General features: G+C 37.5%; 1 long non-coding RNA gene across 2 annotated transcripts in view; it reads left to right on the top strand.

Annotated features, from left to right (window-relative positions):
- The window catches only part of LOC104909890, a 29,781-nt gene extending 21,244 nt beyond the window's left edge, over window positions 1-8,537 (top strand). For both annotated transcript variants that reach the window (XR_792656.3, XR_792657.2), the window contains exon 4: window positions 6,356-8,537. This is a non-coding gene — a long non-coding RNA (uncharacterized LOC104909890). The remainder of the gene's footprint in view (window positions 1-6,355) is intronic.
- The last annotated feature ends 1,522 nt before the right edge of the window (window positions 8,538-10,059 follow it).

Raw genomic sequence — 10,059 nt, 5'->3', positions numbered from 1 at the left:
GAAAAAAAAAAACCTAATTTTATTCATAAAATACAATGCTCAATTACTTAATTTTATGCAAGACTTGCTACATTTCCTTATTTTTCAAATATTGCAACACTTTAATAGTAGTCAGCAGTGCTCTGCTCACCAGTACTGATTAAAAGGAATGACATCCACTTCTAAACATGGTAGTCCAATCTGTCCAGTAAAAGCATGAGTTGGTAAAGTCTGTGAATGAATCCTTTCCCCCTCTGATTGGTCCAACCCAGAAAAGGAATCCAGAGGCAAACGTGCCCGATCTGTGAAGGCAGTGGGTGAGAACACCAGCCTCTGCTAAAGCAGGTGGATATATGGTAGGAGAGCTGGTGGGCTTGGTGTATAGGCCTATATGCAGTGAGATACCATTTATGTGAGTTCTCATAAGGCTATGAGCTGGCTGGAGTATGAGTCCATGCTGACCCTGGCTATGTAAGTTTGACCTGTCACACAGATTTTATTGCTCTCTAAAATCAGCACAGCTCTAATTTGGTGGGAATTTTGCCTGGCATGGGAAGTAGGAGGTTCCATCCTTGTTTGATGCAATGGAGACATGGAGGTTAAGCAGTGAGATCAAGGAGTGATGTCCAAGGGGTGAATTGTTCCCCTGACTTCAGAGGAGTGGTGACACCTCTTGCCTGAAGTGCCACAGAGAGAACTTGTCGAAGTAAGCAAATGGCAGGAAGGAGGCATGAGTGTTGAAATGCTAGCAGATCAAGTCCATAGCCCAAGTGAGCATTTCAGCATTTGCTGCAGCAGTGCGAATTGCCCATTGACAGCACTGAGCTGGAGATCTGTAACGATGATTAAGAATACCTACTGAATCACTGTCATTTTGATTGTGATGCTACTGGTGGTTGTATATGCAGAGATACACCACAGGATATTTTTAAGTCTAAAGCCTGAATTATTATCTTGGTCAGAACAACATGAATATTTTCTAATCCCTTAATTTTGTGCCAGAAGAATACCGGGGTTCATGTTGCCCCCCATGGCTCTTTTATTTGAGTTAGATGAAGGAAATGAAGCAACGCCAGTTCCACTGAAGGTCCGAGTTTTTGAATGAAAATAGTGGAGGTTCATCAAAGTAAATAGGAAAACATCATTTGAAAAAAATCCCATGAAATAAAAGAATAATATTTAAAAGTGTAGGGACAGGAAATTACTTGTGAGAAATGCAAAACACTGAGTGATTTCTTTTTTAAACGTATGTTGCCAATTTAGTGTTTAAAGCTGCTCAATGGCTGGTATAGAAACTTCTTGTGAAATATATTAGGTGTTTAGAGTCACTTAGTGGTTAGTAAAATACCCTCCCAATGAAACAATGTATTAATTGCTCAGGGCCACTCAAAGCAAACACATATAAAATATTTAAATGTCTGGAGATGCTCAGTAGCTTGATAACCAACTTTTAATAAAGTCTATTCAGTGTTTAGAGTTGATCAGTGGCTGGGAAAACAACCCATACTCAGCAGTAGAAATGCAGGGCTAATAAAATACAGAGCTACTCAGTGGCTGCAGCAAGCTTTCTAAAGCTGCACTAAAATTAGGGAGATTGAATTAAGCAATAACAGTAGAGTCTCAGAGTAGTTCTGTAGAATTAATGGCTGGCTGAGATGAGTTGATGGCCTATAGCTACACTCCAGGTCATTAACCCCAGCTGGTCTCCAGAAAATACCAGACACTGAAGTCATCATTACTGTTGTAAGCAGTGAAATAAAAAACAAAACAAACAAAACAAACAGCCAAAAAAGCCTCAGCAGCCTTATGTGTATTATGTTTATGAATGTCTACATTGTGTCTGTGTGCTCTAGAGAGAGACTTGCATTTACACAGATTTTCTCTAGAACAACTGCAATGTTTTTCAGTTAATTATAATTATCGAGAGATCTACTTCAATTTCCACTTGGTACATGAATCAAAATCAAAGTTTTGACGCACTGCACTTTCCAATTGCTGGTGTCTGCACTCCTGAAAGGCAAGAAGAGCATTTCAGTTGGGATATTCAGTATGGCCTCATTGTAGGTTAAATGGAAGCTTCATTTGGGTCTTATGACCTGCACATACTGATCTACTTTCCTTTTCAAGAATAGCAGAGTGGCAGCATTATTTACTGTTGTACTTGGCATTTTTATAGGATAATGCACCCAGAAGGATAATAAAGAATTTTTCAGAGACTCTTTGGAGATTGCTGGGCTTGCTGCTGAAATGCAATTTCCCTTGGGATGATGGCAACCCTTTCTGGAACAGCAATATTATGTGGTAGTGTTTTAACAGGAGGAAGTGTAGATAAAATTTAAATGAAACAACAGGGGAAATGCGAGCAGGGCATAAATGTCTGCTGGAATTTAGCCAGGGGTAACTTCCCCAGTTCATTCTACAACTCATTCTTATGCAGTCCAGCCATGACCATATCTACACTGTCCTGGCTTTAGCATTTGCCATTTAGCATTTCCTCTGTTCGACAATTTAGGAAGTAGCTGCTATGCTGCATGTTCCAGAACTAAAAAACATACTTACAAACCGCTTCTGATATATACAGAAAGATTTCGCAGGACTGGAATATAGCTGGATATAGCTTTGCAAATCAACAGGAGATACCATAATTGTTTACATGCTCTGAATTATACTCTGAAATATAGTCTGGAAGCATTTACATCTCTATGCCTTGTTGCCTGAAGTAATGTTCCTCAATATATCAAAGGAAGTAGTCGAAGAATTTAATACAGATTTACGTGCTCATCTTCTAGGCTTCTGAATTTGGCTGTTTTAACAATTATCTGTGCTTTGTTTTTCCAGTGAATACCAGAATCATCTAATGAAGTAGATCCATGCAGATACAGTTCAGGCATTTTATCAGGTGCTTTCAGGCAGTTCTTCCTGTGACAACAAATGCTTCCCCATTTCCCAACACTAGTTCTTACCCTTCTACCACCTAAGTGCTGTCTACCTAGGCTGTGTCAAGGTAGGACAAGCCATTAGCTTCACAAATCTTTTACTGGAATGACTGTCATGTTGGTAGTGATGATTTCTTTCTCCTCTTTTTTTATTTATTTACTGGAGCTGTTTTTATATGTTTTCTAACATGTTGTTTTATGTATGTTAATTTTTTTTTCTTTTCTGATCCTCCTACAACTCTTTTTGTCTGTTATTTCTTTGTCTGGTGGAAAGGTATTTACAGTTGTAAGTAGCATTACATCTCTTATCGCCCTTGCCTGTATACCTCTATGCTACATCCTATGTCCCCAGTTCTCAAGTTACCTGCTATTACACCCAGCCTGCACTCCTCTCCATTGTGCTGTAAAGTAAAAAACAAAAATACTCAATTCAACCCAGCCTATCTATTTAATATCACTTGTTGTTACTGATCATTAGAAAAAAAATATTTTTACAATTAACACATGCATTGTAAAAACAGAATTCTAGACTGTTCAAGAGAAGTTCAGGAAAACCACTACTGACAAACCTCAAGGAAACCTCTGCCATATTAACATCGTCAGTGTCAATACTGTATTACTGACCTACAGAGCTATGGCAGGAGGACTCCCTTCCTCAGGAATAAATATTGTACTTTCTCCTCTGTTTCCATCCCTTGCTCTTTTGATGTGAGGAGGATAAGACAAAAAGAAAAGTGAATCCATCTTTCTCTCCCTTTTTCACCTACAGAGGTATTATATGCTGTTGACCTTCTGTATCTTGCAGTTTTAAAGCCGAGTAATTTTGTCATAAATTGCACACAAGATCTCAATGACACAAAACATTAACATTAACTGCTGATGAACCCATTTAATTACTTTTAATAACATTATATCTGTTTGTCTGCTCAATGCAGTGATAACTTAGTGAAGGAGAATTAATTCCACATATTATTTCACCAAGCAATAATGAGGGAAATCAGTTTCCTCTACATACACACAGAGAAGTTTAATTAAATTTGGGCATGGGCCAACTGATTTCAGGTTGGCCCTTGCTGCCTGCTGATGGTGGGACCCTAGGTTTCAAGGACAGGTGCGAAATTCAGCAAGTTTGCTGATGATAAAAAGCAGTGAAGAATGGCTGATATACCAGAAGGCTATGCTATCATTCAGCAAGGCCTGGATGGACCAGAGAGTTGAACAAGGAGGAACCTGATGAGGTTTAAGAAGAGCAAGGGGTCTTGCACCTGGGGAGGAATAGCTGCATGCATCAGTGCAGGTTAGGAGATGGCCTGCTGGAGATGAGCACTGTGGAGAAGGACCTGGGGGGTCTGATGTATAGCAGGTTGGCCATGAGCCAGCAGTATGCCTTTGTGACCAAGAAAGCCAATGGGATCCTGGGGTGCATTAAAAAGAGTATGGCCAGCAGGTTGAGGGAGGTGGTTCTTCCCTTTTACTCTACCTTAGTGAGGACATGTTTAGACCAGTTCTGGGCTCCTCAGTTCAAAAAAGATGGGGATCTCCTAGAAGGAGGCCAGCAGAGGGCCACGAAGATGAAAAAGGGCTTGGAGCATCTCTCAGGAAAGACTGAGTAATCTAGGTCTGTTCAGCCAGAGGAAAAGACTGAGAGGAGATCTGATAAATATTTATAAATATCTAAAGGAAGGTAGGAGGTAAATGGATAAGTTTGGGCTCTTCTCAGTGGTGTGTAGTGACAGGTCTTGGAGTAATGACCTAAAACTTGAACATAGGAGTTCTGTACAAACATGCAGAAAACCTTCATTATGGTAAGGGTGATGGAGCACTGGAACAAGTTGCCCAGAGAGGTTGTGGAGTATCTTTCTTTGGAGATATTCAAGACCCATCTGGATTCCTATCTGTGCAACCTATTGTAGGGTACCTGCTTTGGCAGGGAGTTAGACGTGATGAGGTCTTTTGAGGTCCCCTTCAACCCCTGCAATTCTGTGATTCTGTGTAAACCATGTAAATACAAGTGAGAAAATATCTGAAGGACATCTTTGCAATTTAAGATTAGAGATGAAGAAATATTTTGAGACTAACAGCACAGAAGAATTTTTGTAAGTCTGATTTTATTTATTTTGAACTAGGGAAGGGCTTTGCTTAGCTATGAAGACACATGTACCTATTAAGATGTGTGGTAGTAACTTTGGTCAAATGCGTAATGAAGTCTGCCATTGCTGGCTTGTAGGGGTGTTACAAATAATGAGAAAAGTAATATGTAGACTATCTTAGATAATCTTAGACAGTTGAGTAAAGGTTCTTTGTATTGTGTGTACTCTCTTCAAAAATTGATTAGAACTATTGAATACTTGATAGAAATATAATCTCCTTCATCATACCCGCTACATTCAGTGGGAACAAATTCAGCGGGCACTGAGCTCTAGCTAGGTGAGTTGAGTATTGCATCTTACATGGTTGTTTAAAAAGGAACCAGTTCTATCCGAACACCTAATAGTGTGAATACAGGTATTGCTACTTTCATGGTGAATCAACATGTGTAATTGGTTTATTTAATAAACACTTGTACACTAGTGAAAAATGAATTTTTAATTGGTGAGGTCTGAAAATCAAATGAAATGTCTATTATTTTCAGTCATACTGAATTGATAGGAAGATACAACTTGGGAAATAAAAACTAGGAAGTTTTCACTTTAAAATGCACAGAAATTGAAATATAGGTGATATGGTAGTACTAATCTTAAGAAAATAAACTGAGGAAGAATTCAAGACTCCACTTCAAATTTCCCCAAATAACTGGCTCTAGCAAATCAGGGGGGTTTTGAACAAAGCTTTAGGGGATGAAAAGGAACAGAAAAGGGACATAGCATTATACCCACAGGTGCTTAATACAGCTGTGGCCTCAATTCTGCTCCAACCTGAAAGAACAAAGGTTAGGCAGCTGACTTAAGTAGGTGCAGAAACAAGCTGTGAATAATCTGTGTGACCTTAAATTTGTCGCAGCTCACTTCTCAGTGCAGGGTAAATACAGAATCTGCCTGAGAGTATTTTTTCTCCTCTAAAACAAAAGACAACTTGCAGCCTAAATGCTTAATAATTGCCAAGGGGCTCCTGTAAGCTCAGGAACCTAGCTAAGGCAGGAGTGGAGGAGTGATTTTGTGGAGTAATGAGTAGGTTTGTTAAAACTACACTAAGCTGTTACTGTTTATTAAATTCAATATTTCAAAAGTGTTGTATGAATTGGTCTATCAGTTCTTTGCAAATGGGCATTGCTCAGTATGGGAAAGGGTAAAGAAAGAGTAAAGCAATGTATTTAACTTCAAATGAGCATCTACAGTATGTAATCTTCGAGAGCTGGGACTGACATATTCACCAACACAGAAAAGCAAGCACCATGTATTCTGTGACCTCACCTGTTTTTTTACCCCTCCCCTCTTTTTCAGGGAGAATATGAAGTCTGTCCAGGCAAGTCTATGAATTCTCAGCAACGTATATTGGCAAGGAAACTGAAATTGCTATACCAAGTCATCATATCAAGCTACTGGGAGTAACACTGTCAATAGTAAATTGCTATGTTGCAAGACAGCAGGTAGTAGAGGAAGCTCCTAGCAGGGAGAGATGGATGAGAGATATAGTAGCTTACACCCCACCGGAAAGGATTACCAGTGAAGCCCCAAAGGAATATAAACAATTTGATAAAATTCGGACAGAGATTTTAGTAGCACAGGCAGAGGCTTTTTCAGTGAAATCTTCCCCTCCAATGCTAAGCACGTCAGGTGAGAGTCTATGTTGTGCCTCTAGGAGATGCAGCACAGACCTCAAAGCCAAGAGTCAAAAGGGAAAATAATGACTTTACATTACCTCTGCATTCTCAAAATTCTGGGCTACCCCTGCGGAGTCGGCCTGAATTTCTTCTGTTATGTTCTGCTGCCATACACTTAACACATCCATCCTATCCCAGCTTGGCTCTGTCCCTTTTTTGCCCCAAACTGAGCCAGAGTCTGGAAGAGAGATTACACATGTTTTACCTGCAAACACATTTATCTTGACACAGATATATGCCATGACAAATCTTAGTCTAAATGTTTAGAGTTTGGCAAAGCAATAAACATCTGAAGAGTCTAAAATTGTGTTACAAAAGACTTAATGATAGATAGGGTCTATTTTGTGGAGGTGGGCTTCATTTTTTCTGCCTTCTGAAGTCCTTATTTAACTATTCACATATTCAACAAAAGAAATCAACAAACCAAACCACTACCACCACTACAAAACAACAACAACAACAAAACACAGCCTAAAGTTTCAAATTATTGAGGCAATTTATATATTCATTCACTTTCAGATTTTTCGCCTTATCAATCATGTTATTTTGCAAAAAATCTAGATCTGTGAATTTTTTTTAGGAAGGATTCAAACCTGCATTACAATGTTTTGTCCAGTGATATTATCAGACAAAAGTAATGCTATTGTCTTTGTAAATTGGAAGTCATTGAAATCATACCTCTGTGTAAATATATATACGTGTATATTTATACAAAAATTTTTTAAAAGGAAATCAGTTTTCTGCCCTCCAACCTTATTAAAAAAATTGACATTTCAAGTGTTGCCGTCATCTTTCACATTTTCCAAATGGCTTGACTCCCATCCCTATAACATTTTTTTCTGATTAGCCTGCTGTCCTGTTTAATCAATAGAGCTACAAAGCCAGCTATCTCTCACGCTATGGTTATCTTTCATTGTACAGTACATAATGCCGCTAGTCCTGCTGATAACAAAGAGCACACAGACAGAATGTGGCACTGTGTGTTTGTTATCTTCCACTCAACTAAACATACCTCTTTCTCTCTTGGCTCTTATCAATGCAAAAATGCTGGAAACAAGTTACTCCTAGTGTTAACACTGCACGTGCCACGCAGTTGGGATGGAGATTGTTTCCTGTCTGCCAATATGATACGGCACTACAAAAGCTTGCCAGTGTGATGCATCACCTTGTCAGCCTTTAAGAAGGCAGTGCGAAGTGGCACCATCAGCAGCCAGCTGTATGCAGCTAACCAGAATGATCTGGATGCTCTGGGAGCATAAGGAAGGGAGATTGACCCCAGAGCTGTTCGTGGTTGACCTCAGACCTGCAAAAAGGAAAGTAATCCAGTTCTATTCTTTTTCATTTCCTACAAAACATAAAAGCTGATAAGCTTTGTTCTCTCTCATGGCAATAAGAAAACAGTTAAATTGAACCTTCACTTCAGTTAGAGAACAATCCAGCGATTTCCGTTCTTGCAGGTCTGCCACTCACAAAGGATGAAAGTGCCTTTCTCAGGAAAAAAAAATAGGACCGTCTTCTACGTGTTCCCTGACACAAAACACCTTGATGGATGCGAGTGCAATCCCTCTGAACTTGAGAATTAGAACTAAGATTTTTTATTGGTACTTGCAATGTGTAGAGGAGAACCTGATGTTCCACATTTAAACAGAGCTTAAAATTTGCAAGAGACCTGCCATTTTTCCCTTTGCTCTCAACTGATCTGTAAAAAAGCTTAAACTGGAGATGATTGAATTTCACAATATTTTTCTGTTTTTTGTTTGTTTGTTTTTTTTCCAAAAGAAAAGACTGGCATGGGCCAATAAAAAAAAAAAAAAAAAAGTTCCTAAGAAATAAAATAAACAATTTTTTTACTGAGAGTATAAGTGTGTTAGCTTATGTGTATGCAGTATGTGTGAGACAAAGTCCTTGTTAACTAAGAAGAGTTCAAAGAAAAAAGAAGCATAAACCTATAAAGCATATTTGCCTTTATAAATAAGTATGCAAGATCATATTACGTGTTTTGTTGCATGATCTTTATCAGAAGCATGATAACTTTACAAATATATATGCAACATAAAAATGTAATTTTATATCAGCATTGTATTTGATAACACTCAAATAATGCCCAAAACACAGTTATGCCTGTGTTGAAAACACTTCAGATTTTTATAATTTCTAACCATTAAGTTATGCATTTTTAAGTAAGAAATGATTCTACAGTTGTGTTTTATGTCTTGCTTGATAGCATGACCTTTGATAGCGAGTCTCAGCAATGGAATTCAAAGTGTACATAGTATTTATGATGTGCTCATAGCCGTATTGCTTCTAGCTCTAGGCAAACACTACATATCTGCATTCAGATTTTAAAATAAATTTACTTCAGTGTGTTGATATAGTGTTTGCTTTCTACAAATATTCATCAGTGAGTAGGATTGGTGTGAAAAACTTGAGATAAGCAAATTTACTGTCATATACTCAAATATCTTTCTGAAGTTGGTGTTGTATTTTGTATTGGATTCTACACTTTGGAATTCCTTTATGTTCTCCACTGATTAGCTAAAAAAATAATCACAAAAAACTCCAACATATTACTGCAGTTTACCAGACAGTGAATATAACATCTGAATATTCATAATAAACTGCATTGTTGCATGATTACATAAAACCACCCACAGGATAGTTTTCATTTGATTTTTAATTAATTTAGTACTAATTAATTTTCATTTTAATTTAAACCCTGCTCTACAGGATTAGATAATTTAACTCTTCAAAAAGTGTGTGCTATAATAGAGATAGTGCAAGTATCAATGACTTATAGTTGAAATTTTCCTCATTGCCAAACTCTGCATATAATGGCCTAGAACAGTGGCAAAATTAAGCCATTAAATTTGAAATTTTCTGTACTGTATGTCTATATTTGAATGATATGAAGAAGTGTCTATATCTATCTATGTCTCTCCGTGAGTAAGTAAGTTAATATATGAACATTTGTAAATGATTGTGAAATAAGGATTAGTTATCGACATAATTTAATACAATATACTAACTCTGTTAAACAGGAATTTGCTAAAGAATTAAACAAACAAACAAACAAAAAAACAAAACAGTTGGCAGCCCATACGCCAGAGTCCCTTTTGGTAGTATTCACTTAGCTAGATAGATGTACAAACTCTGAATGTTTTCATTCATAGATATATATACATATATATATTTACCTATATACACAGATATGATTGTGAAAAAGATGAATGGGACACACACGAATAAATATTCTCATAAAAATTTAAAAATAAAGTAAAAAACTAGATGTGTACATATTTCTGGAGTCAAATTCTTAGCAAAATA

This window comes from Meleagris gallopavo, chromosome 2 (genome assembly GCF_000146605.3).
Source record: "Meleagris gallopavo isolate NT-WF06-2002-E0010 breed Aviagen turkey brand Nicholas breeding stock chromosome 2, Turkey_5.1, whole genome shotgun sequence".
NCBI lineage: Eukaryota > Metazoa > Chordata > Aves > Galliformes > Phasianidae > Meleagris > Meleagris gallopavo.
This window is presented reverse-complemented; position numbering and strand designations above follow the sequence as displayed.